The sequence below is a fragment of the Dendrobates tinctorius genome, unplaced genomic scaffold, assembly GCF_039654945.1.
Source record: "Dendrobates tinctorius isolate UK_male_01 unplaced genomic scaffold, ASM3965494v1 ptg000011l, whole genome shotgun sequence".
NCBI classification, from domain to species: domain Eukaryota; kingdom Metazoa; phylum Chordata; class Amphibia; order Anura; family Dendrobatidae; genus Dendrobates; species Dendrobates tinctorius.
In genome coordinates, this window is record NW_027361679.1 from 91,147,338 (window position 1) to 91,162,579 (window position 15,242).

The following is a 15,242-nucleotide window of genomic DNA, read 5'->3' on the forward strand; positions in this document are numbered from 1 at the left end:
GTGATTGCAAGATATTTCTTGATGATCTCTAATGTCGGGATTTGGAGTTTCTAGATATTTTTGGCTGATTTGTCAACTATAACTTTAAAAAATGCAACTTTGGTGCAAGCATTCTCCAGTCCATCCATAGTTTGATGAAATGTTTGCATGGCTTTTTGGTATCAATTTTATGTCATTAATGCAAAACATGGACAATTGTTTGCTTAAAAGTAAAAAATAGGTTTAAAGATAAGAACAGAGTGTTATCAGCTGCCTTGTCCTCATAAACACCTTCTGCTGTGCTGATGAGACCACGGAAATCATACAAGCAGGTCATTTTTTGGAAACTGAAATTTAGTGGAAATGAGTTTTTTGCGATTAATTTAATTTTCATGGTAAGAACTGAGTTTGCAATTTTGGGCAATTCATCTGATCTCTTTTCAGAATAATCTAGAGTTAACACAAATTACCAGTATAAAATCTAAGGCAGTAAACTGTGAAAGCCAAATTTGGTATCAGTCTGAAAACTTTTCACCACTATTGTACAGTCCTAGATATTCTTAGAAAAACTGCAAAAGGAAAAAATGAGGAATGGAAAAACATCTAAAGAAAAGTATAGCTGACTGCTAAAATCAGGATATCTAGTAGGAGACTCCAGGAAATTTCCCAGCATTTATTTGGACTAAAACAAATCTTCTCTGATAGTTTTTTCACATGGATAAAATTATTTATTTTGTTTTGACTAATTTCCTTCCCAAACCAGTGGCCCATTAGCGTACAATGAAACTAATGTTCCAATCCGTTTTTCTCAGCTAAAGTTCCTGAGGGTCAGTGGCTACTGCATTGAATCTGGAGAAAGTGAAAAAGATCAAAGCTTGAGATTTAGAAACCAACAAAAGCTACCCCTTTTGTTATCTTGCATGAATTTCTATGTGACACTTTACCAACAGGGACCTTTGTTAGTAATTTAAAATGAACTGCTGGCATGTAAGACTAAAAAGTGCATGTAAGGAGTTTTAATATAAAATAGATCTTTCTTTTCTACAACATAGGCATTTTCCTGCTGACCAGTTTTACTTTTACATATAAGAAGGCGAAAACAAAGTTACAAAGAAAACAGGAATCTTTCTGTTATTTAATCATCAGGAAAATATTGTCTAGATTTGACAAAACACCTACTTCAACAAAAAGGCTTGTGGCTCTGTGGCGCAATGGATAGCGCATTGGACTTCTAGGGAGCTGATGTGATTCAAAGGTTGTGGGTTCTAGTCCCACCAGAGTCGTATTTTGAGACATTAATACTTTAACTCGGTTCATCTTGAAAAGATGAAAAATGTTAATAACGTTTAGAGCAAATTAGATGTTACATTTAAAATTGAACTATGCAATTCAGCCACTGAAGGCTCATTGACACAATGGATAACAGATAGGGCACAATTCATTATTGCATATTTTTGGTCTAGTGTTTGGTGTTCTGTTACCTGTATTCAGTAGACCATATTCTTTCTTGAATTTGAACCTTTCTAAAATTCTTATTTGTATGTGATTGCAAGATATTTCTTGATGATCTCTAATGTCGGGATTTGGAGTTTCTAGATATTTTTGGCTGATTTGTCAACTATAACTTTAAAAAATGCAACTTTGGTGCAAGCATTCTCCAGTCCATCCATAGTTTGATGAAATGTTTGCATGGCTTTTTGGTATCAATTTTATGTCATTAATGCAAAACATGGACAATTGTTTGCTTAAAAGTAAAAAATAGGTTTAAAGATAAGAACAGAGTGTTATCAGCTGCCTTGTCCTCATAAACACCTTCTGCTGTGCTGATGAGACCACGGAAATCATACAAGCAGGTCATTTTTGGGAAACTGAAATTTAGTGGAAATGAGTTTTTTGCGATTAATTTAATTTTCATGGTAAGAACTGAGTTTGCAATTTTGGGCAATTCATCTGATCTCTTTTCAGAATAATCTAGAGTTAACACAAATTACCAGTATAAAATCTAAGGCAGTAAACTGTGAAAGCCAAATTTGGTATCAGTCTGAAAACTTTTCACCACTATTGTACAGTCCTAGATATTCTTAGAAAAACTGCAAAAGGAAAAAATGAGGAATGGAAAAACATCTAAAGAAAAGTATAGCTGACTGCTAAAATCAGGATATCTAGTAGGAGACTCCAGGAAATTTCCCAGCATTTATTTGGACTAAAACAAATCTTCTCTGATAGTTTTTTCACATGGATAAAATTATTTATTTTGTTTTGACTAATTTCCTTCCCAAACCAGTGGCCCATTAGCGTACAATGAAACTAATGTTCCAATCCGTTTTTCTCAGCTAAAGTTCCTGAGGGTCAGTGGCTACTGCATTGAATCTGGAGAAAGTGAAAAAGATCAAAGCTTGAGATTTAGAAACCAACAAAAGCTACCCCTTTTGTTATCTTGCATGAATTTCTATGTGACACTTTACCAACAGGGACCTTTGTTAGTAATTTAAAATGAACTGCTGGCATGTAAGACTAAAAAGTGCATGTAAGGAGTTTTAATATAAAATAGATCTTTCTTTTCTACAACATAGGCATTTTCCTGCTGACCAGTTTTACTTTTACATATAAGAAGGCGAAAACAAAGTTACAAAGAAAACAGGAATCTTTCTGTTATTTAATCATCAGGAAAATATTGTCTAGATTTGACAAAACACCTACTTCAACAAAAAGGCTTGTGTCGTATACCAGAGTCGTATTTTGAGACATTAATACTTTAACTCGGTTCATCTTGAAAAGATGAAAAATGTTAATAACGTTTAGAGCAAATTAGATGTTACATTTAAAATTGAACTATGCAATTCAGCCACTGAAGGCTCATTGACACAATGGATAACAGATAGGGCACAATTCATTATTGCATATTTTTGGTCTAGTGTTTGGTGTTCTGTTACCTGTATTCAGTAGACCATATTCTTTCTTGAATTTGAACCTTTCTAAAATTCTTATTTGTATGTGATTGCAAGATATTTCTTGATGATCTCTAATGTCGGGATTTGGAGTTTCTAGATATTTTTGGCTGATTTGTCAACTATAACTTTAAAAAATGCAACTTTGGTGCAAGCATTCTCCAGTCCATCCATAGTTTGATGAAATGTTTGCATGGCTTTTTGGTATCAATTTTATGTCATTAATGCAAAACATGGACAATTGTTTGCTTAAAAGTAAAAAATAGGTTTAAAGATAAGAACAGAGTGTTATCAGCTGCCTTGTCCTCATAAACACCTTCTGCTGTGCTGATGAGACCACGGAAATCATACAAGCAGGTCATTTTTGGGAAACTGAAATTTAGTGGAAATGAGTTTTTTGCGATTAATTTAATTTTCATGGTAAGAACTGAGTTTGCAATTTTGGGCAATTCATCTGATCTCTTTTCAGAATAATCTAGAGTTAACACAAATTACCAGTATAAAATCTAAGGCAGTAAACTGTGAAAGCCAAATTTGGTATCAGTCTGAAAACTTTTCACCACTATTGTACAGTCCTAGATATTCTTAGAAAAACTGCAAAAGGAAAAAATGAGGAATGGAAAAACATCTAAAGAAAAGTATAGCTGACTGCTAAAATCAGGATATCTAGTAGGAGACTCCAGGAAATTTCCCAGCATTTATTTGGACTAAAACAAAGCTTCTCTGATAGTTTTTTCACATGGATAAAATTATTTATTTTGTTTTGACTAATTTCCTTCCCAAACCAGTGGCCCATTAGCGTACAACGAAACTAATATTCCAATCCGTTTTTCTCAGCTTAAGTTCCTGAGGGTCAGTGGCTACTGCATTGAATCTGGAGAAAGTGAAAAAGATCAAAGCTTGAGATTTAGAAACCAACAAAAGCTACCCCTTTTGTTATCTTGCATGAATTTCTATGTGACACTTTACCAACAGGGACCTTTGTTAGTAATTTAAAATGAACTGCTGGCATGTAAGACTAAAAAGTGCATGTAAGGAGTTTTAATATAAAATAGATCTTTCTTTTCTACAACATAGGCATTTTCCTGCTGACCAGTTTTACTTTTACATATAAGAAGGCGAAAACAAAGTTACAAAGAAAACAGGAATCTTTCTGTTATTTAATCATCAGGAAAATATTGTCTAGATTTGACAAAACACCTACTTCAACAAAAAGGCTTGTGGCTCTGTGGCGCAATGGATAGCGCATTGGACTTCTAGGGAGCTGATGTGATTCAAAGGTTGTGGGTTCGAGTCCCACCAGAGTCGTATTTTGAGACATTAAAACTTTAACTCGGTTCATCTTGAAAAGATGAAAAATGTTAATAACGTTTAGAGCAAATTAGATGTTACATTTAAAATTGAACTATGCAATTCAGCCACTGAAGGCTCATTGACACAATGGATAACAGATAGGGCACAATTCATTATTGCATATTTTTGGTCTAGTGTTTGGTGTTCTGTTACCTGTATTCAGTAGACCATATTCTTTCTTGAATTTGAACCTTTCTAAAATTCTTATTTGTATGTGATTGCAAGATATTTCTTGATGATCTCTAATGTCGGGATTTGGAGTTTCTAGATATTTTTGGCTGATTTGTCAACTATAACTTTAAAAAATGCAACTTTGGTGCAAGCATTCTCCAGTCCATCCATAGTTTGATGAAATGTTTGCATGGCTTTTTGGTATCAATTTTATGTCATTAATGCAAAACATGGACAATTGTTTGCTTAAAAGTAAAAAATAGGTTTAAAGATAAGAACAGAGTGTTATCAGCTGCCTTGTCTTCATAAACACCTTCTGCTGTGCTGATGAGACCACGGAAATCATACAAGCAGGTCATTTTTGGGAAACTGAAATTTAGTGGAAATGAGTTTTTTGCGATTAATTTAATTTTCATGGTAAGAACTGAGTTTGCAATTTTGGGCAATTCATCTGATCTCTTTTCAGAATAATCTAGAGTTAACACAAATTACCAGTATAAAATCTAAGGCAGTAAACTGTGAAAGCCAAATTTGGTATCAGTCTGAAAACTTTTCACCACTATTGTACAGTCCTAGTTATTCTTAGAAAAACTGCAAAAGGAAAAAATGAGGAATGGAAAAACATCTAAAGAAAAGTATAGCTGACTGCTAAAATCAGGATATCTAGTAGGAGACTCCAGGAAATTTCCCAGCATTTATTTGGACTAAAACAAAGCTTCTCTGATAGTTTTTTCACATGGATAAAATTATTTATTTTGTTTTGACTAATTTCCTTCCCAAACCAGTGGCCCATTAGCGTACAACGAAACTAATGTTCCAATCCGTTTTTCTCAGCTTAAGTTCCTGAGGGTCAGTGGCTACTGCATTGAATCTGGAGAAAGTGAAAAAGATCAAAGCTTGAGATTTAGAAACCAACAAAAGCTACCCCTTTTGCTATCTTGCATGAATTTCTATGTGACACTTTACAAACAGGGACCTTTGTTAGTAATTTAAAATGAACTGCTGGCATGTAAGACTAAAAAGTGCATGTAAGGAGTTTTAATATAAAATAGATCTTTCTTTTCTACAACATAGGCATTTTCCTGCTGACCAGTTTTACTTTTACATATAAGAAGGCGAAAACAAAGTTACAAAGAAAACAGGAATCTTTCTGTTATTTAATCATCAGGAAAATATTGTCTAGATTTGACAAAACACCTACTTCAACAAAAAGGCTTGTGGCTCTGTGGCGCAATGGATAGCGAGTCCCACCAGAGTCGTATTTTGAGACATTAATACTTTAACTCTGTTGATCTTGAAAAGATGAAAAATGTTAATAACGTTTAGAGCAAATTAGATGTTACATTTAAAATTGAACTATGCAATTCAGCCACTGAAGGCTCATTGACACAATGGATAACAGATAGGGCACAATTCATTATTGCATATTTTTGGTCTAGTGTTTGGTGTTCTGTTACCTGTATTCAGTAGACCATATTCTTTCTTGAATTTGAACCTTTCTAAAATTCTTATTTGTATGTGATTGCAAGATATTTCTTGATGATCTCTAATGTCGGGATTTGGAGTTTCTAGATATTTTTGGCTGATTTGTCAACTATAACTTTAAAAAATGCAACTTTGGTGCAAGCATTCTCCAGTCCATCCATAGTTTGATGAAATGTTTGCATGGCTTTTTGGTATCAATTTTATGTCATTAATGCAAAACATGGACAATTGTTTGCTTAAAAGTAAAAAATAGGTTTAAAGATAAGAACAGAGTGTTATCAGCTGCCTTGTCCTCATAAACACCTTCTGCTGTGCTGATGAGACCACGGAAATCATACAAGCAGGTCATTTTTGGGAAACTGAAATTTAGTGGAAATGAGTGTTTTGCGATTAATTTAATTTTCATGGTAAGAACTGAGTTTGCAATTTTGGGCAATTCATCTGATCTCTTTTCAGAATAATCTAGAGTTAACACAAATTACCAGTATAAAATCTAAGGCAGTAAACTGTGAAAGCCAAATTTGGTATCAGTCTGAAAACTTTTCACCACTATTGTACAGTCCTAGATATTCTTAGAAAAACTGCAAAAGGAAAAAATGAGGAATGGAAAAACATCTAAAGAAAAGTATAGCTGACTGCTAAAATCAGGATATCTAGTAGGAGACTCCAGGAAATTTCCCAGCATTTATTTGGACTAAAACAAATCTTCTCTGATAGTTTTTTCACATGGATAAAATTATTTATTTTGTTTTGACTAATTTCCTTCCCAAACCAGTGGCCCATTAGCGTACAACGAAACTAATATTCCAATCCGTTTTTCTCAGCTTAAGTTCCTGAGGGTCAGTGGCTACTGCATTGAATCTGGAGAAAGTGAAAAAGATCAAAGCTTGAGATTTAGAAACCAACAAAAGCTACCCCTTTTGTTATCTTGCATGAATTTCTATGTGACACTTTACCAACAGGGACCTTTGTTAGTAATTTAAAATGAACTGCTGGCATGTAAGACTAAAAAGTGCATGTAAGGAGTTTTAATATAAAATAGATCTTTCTTTTCTACAACATAGGCATTTTCCTGCTGACCAGTTTTACTTTTACATATAAGAAGGCGAAAACAAAGTTACAAAGAAAACAGGAATCTTTCTGTTATTTAATCATCAGGAAAATATTGTCTAGATTTGACAAAACACCTACTTCAACAAAAAGGCTTGTGGCTCTGTGGCGCAATGGATAGCGAGTCCCACCAGAGTCGTATTTTGAGACATTAATACTTTAACTCGGTTCATCTTGAAAAGATGAAAAATGTTAATAACGTTTAGAGCAAATTAGATGTTACATTTAAAATTGAACTATGCAATTCAGCCACTGAAGGCTCATTGACACAATGGATAACAGATAGGGCACAATTCATTATTGCATATTTTTGGTCTAGTGTTTGGTGTTCTGTTACCTGTATTCAGTAGACCATATTCTTTCTTGAATTTGAACCTTTCTAAAATTCTTATTTGTATGTGATTGCAAGATATTTCTTGATGATCTCTAATGTCGGGATTTGGAGTTTCTAGATATTTTTGGCTGATTTGTCAACTATAACTTTAAAAAATGCAACTTTGGTGCAAGCATTCTCCAGTCCATCCATAGTTTGATGAAATGTTTGCATGGCTTTTTGGTATCAATTTTATGTCATTAATGCAAAACATGGACAATAGTTTGCTTAAAAGTAAAAAATAGGTTTAAAGATAAGAACAGAGTGTTATCAGCTGCCTTGTCCTCATAAACACCTTCTGCTGTGCTGATGAGACCACGGAAATCATACAAGCAGGTCATTTTTGGGAAACTGAAATTTAGTGGAAATGAGTTTTTTGCGATTAATTTAATTTTCATGGTAAGAACTGAGTTTGCAATTTTGGGCAATTCATCTGATCTCTTTTCAGAATAATCTAGAGTTAACACAAATTACCAGTATAAAATCTAAGGCAGTAAACTGTGAAAGCCAAATTTGGTATCAGTCTGAAAACTTTTCACCACTATTGTACAGTCCTAGATATTCTTAGAAAAACTGCAAAAGGAAAAAATGAGGAATGGAAAAACATCTAAAGAAAAGTATAGCTGACTGCTAAAATCAGGATATCTAGTAGGAGACTCCAGGAAATTTCCCAGCATTTATTTGGACTAAAACAAAGCTTCTCTGATAGTTTTTTCACATGGATAAAATTATTTATTTTGTTTTGACTAATTTCCTTCCCAAACCAGTGGCCCATTAGCGTACAATGAAACTAATGTTCCAATCCGTTTTTCTCAGCTTAAGTTCCTGAGGGTCAGTGGCTACTGCATTGAATCTGGAGAAAGTGAAAAAGATCAAAGCTTGAGATTTAGAAACCAACAAAAGCTACCCCTTTTGTTATCTTGCATGAATTTCTATGTGACACTTTACCAACAGGGACCTTTGATAGTAATTTAAAATGAACTGCTGGCATGTAAGACTAAAAAGTGCATGTAAGGAGTTTTAATATAAAATAGATCTTTCTTTTCTACAGCATAGGCATTTTCCTGCTGACCAGTTTTACTTTTACATATAAGAAGGCGAAAACAAAGTTACAAAGAAAACAGGAATCTTTCTGTTATTTAATCATCAGGAAAATATTGTCTAGATTTGACAAAACACCTACTTCAACAAAAAGGCTTGTGGCTCTGTGGCGCAATGGATAGCGCATTGGACTTCTAGGGAGCTGATGTGATTCAAAGGTTGTGGGTTCGAGTCCCACCAGCGTCGTATTTTGAGACATTAATACTTTAACTCGGTTGATCTTGAAAAGATGAAAAATGTTAATAACGTTTAGAGCAAATTAGATGTTACATTTAAAATTGAACTATGCAATTCAGCCACTGAAGGCTCACTGACCCAATGGATAACAGATAGGGCACAATTCATTATTGCATATTTTTGGTCTAGTGTCTAGTGTTTGGTGTTCTGTTACCTGTATTCAGTAGACCATATTCTTTCTTGAATTTGAACCTTTGTAAAATTCTTATTTGTATGTGATTGCAAGATATTTCTTGATGATCTCTAATGTCGGGATTTGGAGTTTCTAGATATTTTTGGCTGATTTGTCAACTATAACTTTAAAAATGCAACTTTGGTGCAAGCATTCCAGTCCATCCATAGTTTGATGAAATGTTTGCATGGCTTTTTGGTATCAATTTTATGTCATTAATGCAAAACATGGACAATTGTTTGCTTAAAAGTAAAAAATAGGTTTAAAGATAAGAACAGAGTGTTATCAGCTGCCTTGTCCTCATAAACACCTTCTGCTGTGCTGATGAGACCACGGAAATCATACAAGCAGGTCATTTTTGGGAAACTGAAATTTAGTGTAAATGAGTTTTTTGCGATTAATTTAATTTTCATGGTAAGAACTGAGTTTGCAATTTTGGGCAATTCATCTGATCTCTTTTCAGAATAATCTAGAGTTAACACAAATTACCAGTATAAAATCTAAGGCAGTAAACTGTGAAAGCCAAATTTGGTATCAGTCTGAAAACTTTTCACCACTATTGTACAGTCCTAGATATTCTTAGAAAAACTGCAAAAGGAAAAAATGAGGAATGGAAAAACATCTAAAGAAAAGTATAGCTGACTGCTAAAATCAGGATATCTAGTAGGAGACTCCAGGAAATTTCCCAGCATTTATTTGGACTAAAACAAAGCTTCTCTGATAGTTTTTTCACATGGATAAAATTATTTATTTTGTTTTGACTAATTTCCTTCCCAAACCAGTGGCCCATTAGCGTACAACGAAACTAATGTTCCAATCCGTTTTTCTCAGCTTAAGTTCCTGAGGGTCAGTGGCTACTGCATTGAATCTGGAGAAAGTGAAAAAGATCAAAGCTTGAGATTTAGAAACCAACAAAAGCTACCCCTTTTGTTATCTTGCATGAATTTCTATGTGACACTTTACCAACAGGGACCTTTGTTAGTAATTTAAAATGAACTGCTGGCATGTAAGACTAAAAAGTGCATGTAAGGAGTTTTAATATAAAATAGATCTTTCTTTTCTACAACATAGGCATTTTCCTGCTGACCAGTTTTACTTTTACATATAAGAAGGCGAAAACAAAGTTACAAAGAAAACAGGAATCTTTCTGTTATTTAATCATCAGGAAAATATTGTCTAGATTTGACAAAACACCTACTTCAACAAAAAGGCTTGTGGCTCTGTGGCGCAATGGATAGCGCATTGGACTTCTAGGGAGCTGATGTGATTCAAAGGTTGTGGGTTCGAGTCCCACCAGCGTCGTATTTTGAGACATTAATACTTTAACTCGGTTGATCTTGAAAAGATGAAAAATGTTAATAACGTTTAGAGCAAATTAGATGTTACATTTAAAATTGAACTATGCAATTCAGCCACTGAAGGCTCACTGACCCAATGGATAACAGATAGGGCACAATTCATTATTGCATATTTTTGGTCTAGTGTTTGGTGTTCTGTTACCTGTATTCAGTAGACCATATTCTTTCTTGAATTTGAACCTTTCTAAAATTCTTATTTGTATGTGATTGCAAGATATTTCTTGATGATCTCTAATGTCGGGATTTGGAGTTTCTAGATATTTTTGGCTGATTTGTCAACTATAACTTTAAAAAATGCAACTTTGGTGCAAGCATTCTCCAGTCCATCCATAGTTTGATGAAATGTTTGCATGGCTTTTTGGTATCAATTTTATGTCATTAATGCAAAACATGGACAATTGTTTGCTTAAAAGTAAAAAATAGGTTTAAAGATAAGAACAGAGTGTTATCAGCTGCCTTGTCCTCATAAACACCTTCTGCTGTGCTGATGAGACCACGGAAATCATACAAGCAGGTCATTTTTGGGAAACTGAAATTTAGTGGAAATGAGTGTTTTGCGATTAATTTAATTTTCATGGTAAGAACTGAGTTTGCAATTTTGGGCAATTCATCTGATCTCTTTTCAGAATAATCTAGAGTTAACACAAATTACCAGTATAAAATCTAAGGCAGTAAACTGTGAAAGCCAAATTTGGTATCAGTCTGAAAACTTTTCACCACTATTGTACAGTCCTAGATATTCTTAGAAAAACTGCAAAAGGAAAAAATGAGGAATGGAAAAACATCTAAAGAAAAGTATAGCTGACTGCTAAAATCAGGATATCTAGTAGGAGACTCCAGGAAATTTCCCAGCATTTATTTGGACTAAAACAAATCTTCTCTGATAGTTTTTTCACATGGATAAAATTATTTATTTTGTTTTGACTAATTTCCTTCCCAAACCAGTGGCCCATTAGCGTACAACGAAACTAATATTCCAATCCGTTTTTCTCAGCTTAAGTTCCTGAGGGTCAGTGGCTACTGCATTGAATCTGGAGAAAGTGAAAAAGATCAAAGCTTGAGATTTAGAAACCAACAAAAGCTACCCCTTTTGTTATCTTGCATGAATTTCTATGTGACACTTTACCAACAGGGACCTTTGTTAGTAATTTAAAATGAACTGCTGGCATGTAAGACTAAAAAGTGCATGTAAGGAGTTTTAATATAAAATAGATCTTTCTTTTCTACAACATAGGCATTTTCCTGCTGACCAGTTTTACTTTTACATATAAGAAGGCGAAAACAAAGTTACAAAGAAAACAGGAATCTTTCTGTTATTTAATCATCAGGAAAATATTGTCTAGATTTGACAAAACACCTACTTCAACAAAAAGGCTTGTGGCTCTGTGGCGCAATGGATAGCGAGTCCCACCAGAGTCGTATTTTGAGACATTAATACTTTAACTCGGTTCATCTTGAAAAGATGAAAAATGTTAATAACGTTTAGAGCAAATTAGATGTTACATTTAAAATTGAACTATGCAATTCAGCCACTGAAGGCTCATTGACACAATGGATAACAGATAGGGCACAATTCATTATTGCATATTTTTGGTCTAGTGTTTGGTGTTCTGTTACCTGTATTCAGTAGACCATATTCTTTCTTGAATTTGAACCTTTCTAAAATTCTTATTTGTATGTGATTGCAAGATATTTCTTGATGATCTCTAATGTCGGGATTTGGAGTTTCTAGATATTTTTGGCTGATTTGTCAACTATAACTTTAAAAAATGCAACTTTGGTGCAAGCATTCTCCAGTCCATCCATAGTTTGATGAAATGTTTGCATGGCTTTTTGGTATCAATTTTATGTCATTAATGCAAAACATGGACAATAGTTTGCTTAAAAGTAAAAAATAGGTTTAAAGATAAGAACAGAGTGTTATCAGCTGCCTTGTCCTCATAAACACCTTCTGCTGTGCTGATGAGACCACGGAAATCATACAAGCAGGTCATTTTTGGGAAACTGAAATTTAGTGGAAATGAGTTTTTTGCGATTAATTTAATTTTCATGGTAAGAACTGAGTTTGCAATTTTGGGCAATTCATCTGATCTCTTTTCAGAATAATCTAGAGTTAACACAAATTACCAGTATAAAATCTAAGGCAGTAAACTGTGAAAGCCAAATTTGGTATCAGTCTGAAAACTTTTCACCACTATTGTACAGTCCTAGATATTCTTAGAAAAACTGCAAAAGGAAAAAATGAGGAATGGAAAAACATCTAAAGAAAAGTATAGCTGACTGCTAAAATCAGGATATCTAGTAGGAGACTCCAGGAAATTTCCCAGCATTTATTTGGACTAAAACAAAGCTTCTCTGATAGTTTTTTCACATGGATAAAATTATTTATTTTGTTTTGACTAATTTCCTTCCCAAACCAGTGGCCCATTAGCGTACAATGAAACTAATGTTCCAATCCGTTTTTCTCAGCTTAAGTTCCTGAGGGTCAGTGGCTACTGCATTGAATCTGGAGAAAGTGAAAAAGATCAAAGCTTGAGATTTAGAAACCAACAAAAGCTACCCCTTTTGTTATCTTGCATGAATTTCTATGTGACACTTTACCAACAGGGACCTTTGATAGTAATTTAAAATGAACTGCTGGCATGTAAGACTAAAAAGTGCATGTAAGGAGTTTTAATATAAAATAGATCTTTCTTTTCTACAGCATAGGCATTTTCCTGCTGACCAGTTTTACTTTTACATATAAGAAGGCGAAAACAAAGTTACAAAGAAAACAGGAATCTTTCTGTTATTTAATCATCAGGAAAATATTGTCTAGATTTGACAAAACACCTACTTCAACAAAAAGGCTTGTGGCTCTGTGGCGCAATGGATAGCGCATTGGACTTCTAGGGAGCTGATGTGATTCAAAGGTTGTGGGTTCGAGTCCCACCAGCGTCGTATTTTGAGACATTAATACTTTAACTCGGTTGATCTTGAAAAGATGAAAAATGTTAATAACGTTTAGAGCAAATTAGATGTTACATTTAAAATTGAACTATGCAATTCAGCCACTGAAGGCTCACTGACCCAATGGATAACAGATAGGGCACAATTCATTATTGCATATTTTTGGTCTAGTGTCTAGTGTTTGGTGTTCTGTTACCTGTATTCAGTAGACCATATTCTTTCTTGAATTTGAACCTTTGTAAAATTCTTATTTGTATGTGATTGCAAGATATTTCTTGATGATCTCTAATGTCGGGATTTGGAGTTTCTAGATATTTTTGGCTGATTTGTCAACTATAACTTTAAAAATGCAACTTTGGTGCAAGCATTCCAGTCCATCCATAGTTTGATGAAATGTTTGCATGGCTTTTTGGTATCAATTTTATGTCATTAATGCAAAACATGGACAATTGTTTGCTTAAAAGTAAAAAATAGGTTTAAAGATAAGAACAGAGTGTTATCAGCTGCCTTGTCCTCATAAACACCTTCTGCTGTGCTGATGAGACCACGGAAATCATACAAGCAGGTCATTTTTGGGAAACTGAAATTTAGTGTAAATGAGTTTTTTGCGATTAATTTAATTTTCATGGTAAGAACTGAGTTTGCAATTTTGGGCAATTCATCTGATCTCTTTTCAGAATAATCTAGAGTTAACACAAATTACCAGTATAAAATCTAAGGCAGTAAACTGTGAAAGCCAAATTTGGTATCAGTCTGAAAACTTTTCACCACTATTGTACAGTCCTAGATATTCTTAGAAAAACTGCAAAAGGAAAAAATGAGGAATGGAAAAACATCTAAAGAAAAGTATAGCTGACTGCTAAAATCAGGATATCTAGTAGGAGACTCCAGGAAATTTCCCAGCATTTATTTGGACTAAAACAAAGCTTCTCTGATAGTTTTTTCACATGGATAAAATTATTTATTTTGTTTTGACTAATTTCCTTCCCAAACCAGTGGCCCATTAGCGTACAACGAAACTAATGTTCCAATCCGTTTTTCTCAGCTTAAGTTCCTGAGGGTCAGTGGCTACTGCATTGAATCTGGAGAAAGTGAAAAAGATCAAAGCTTGAGATTTAGAAACCAACAAAAGCTACCCCTTTTGTTATCTTGCATGAATTTCTATGTGACACTTTACCAACAGGGACCTTTGTTAGTAATTTAAAATGAACTGCTGGCATGTAAGACTAAAAAGTGCATGTAAGGAGTTTTAATATAAAATAGATCTTTCTTTTCTACAACATAGGCATTTTCCTGCTGACCAGTTTTACTTTTACATATAAGAAGGCGAAAACAAAGTTACAAAGAAAACAGGAATCTTTCTGTTATTTAATCATCAGGAAAATATTGTCTAGATTTGACAAAACACCTACTTCAACAAAAAGGCTTGTGGCTCTGTGGCGCAATGGATAGCGCATTGGACTTCTAGGGAGCTGATGTGATTCAAAGGTTGTGGGTTCGAGTCCCACCAGCGTCGTATTTTGAGACATTAATACTTTAACTCGGTTGATCTTGAAAAGATGAAAAATGTTAATAACGTTTAGAGCAAATTAGATGTTACATTTAAAATTGAACTATGCAATTCAGCCACTGAAGGCTCACTGACCCAATGGATAACAGATAGGGCACAATTCATTATTGCATATTTTTGGTCTAGTGTTTGGTGTTCTGTTACCTGTATTCAGTAGACCATATTCTTTCTTGAATTTGAACCTTTCTAAAATTCTTATTTGTATGTGATTGCAAGATATTTCTTGATGATCTCTAATGTCGGGATTTGGAGTTTCTAGATATTTTTGGCTGATTTGTCAACTATAACTTTAAAAAATGCAACTTTGGTGCAAGCATTCTCCAGTCCATCCATAGTTTGATGAAATGTTTGCATGGCTTTTTGGTATCAATTTTATGTCATTAATGCAAAACATGGACAATAGTTTGCTTAAAAGTAAAAAATAGGTTTAAAGATA

General features: G+C 33.9%; 6 non-coding genes across 6 annotated transcripts; all 6 read left to right on the forward strand.

Moving 5' to 3' along the window:
- The first annotated feature begins 1,176 nt into the window (after window positions 1-1,176).
- Window positions 1,177-1,262, forward strand: TRNAR-UCU (transfer RNA arginine (anticodon UCU)). The gene is given in 2 exon segments: window positions 1,177-1,213; window positions 1,227-1,262. It is a non-coding gene; the product is annotated as a tRNA-Arg (tRNA).
- A 2,887-nt stretch (window positions 1,263-4,149) lies between these two features.
- TRNAR-UCU (transfer RNA arginine (anticodon UCU)) lies at window positions 4,150-4,235 on the forward strand. The gene is given in 2 exon segments: window positions 4,150-4,186; window positions 4,200-4,235. It is a non-coding gene; the product is annotated as a tRNA-Arg (tRNA).
- A 4,385-nt stretch (window positions 4,236-8,620) lies between these two features.
- On the forward strand, window positions 8,621-8,706 carry TRNAR-UCU (transfer RNA arginine (anticodon UCU)). The gene is given in 2 exon segments: window positions 8,621-8,657; window positions 8,671-8,706. It is a non-coding gene; the product is annotated as a tRNA-Arg (tRNA).
- A 1,439-nt stretch (window positions 8,707-10,145) lies between these two features.
- TRNAR-UCU (transfer RNA arginine (anticodon UCU)) lies at window positions 10,146-10,231 on the forward strand. The gene is given in 2 exon segments: window positions 10,146-10,182; window positions 10,196-10,231. It is a non-coding gene; the product is annotated as a tRNA-Arg (tRNA).
- Window positions 10,232-13,141: 2,910 nt separating this feature from the next.
- Window positions 13,142-13,227, forward strand: TRNAR-UCU (transfer RNA arginine (anticodon UCU)). Its single transcript is given in 2 exon segments — window positions 13,142-13,178; window positions 13,192-13,227. It is a non-coding gene; the product is annotated as a tRNA-Arg (tRNA).
- Window positions 13,228-14,666: 1,439 nt separating this feature from the next.
- Window positions 14,667-14,752, forward strand: TRNAR-UCU (transfer RNA arginine (anticodon UCU)). The gene is given in 2 exon segments: window positions 14,667-14,703; window positions 14,717-14,752. It is a non-coding gene; the product is annotated as a tRNA-Arg (tRNA).
- Window positions 14,753-15,242: the final 490 nt, after the last annotated feature.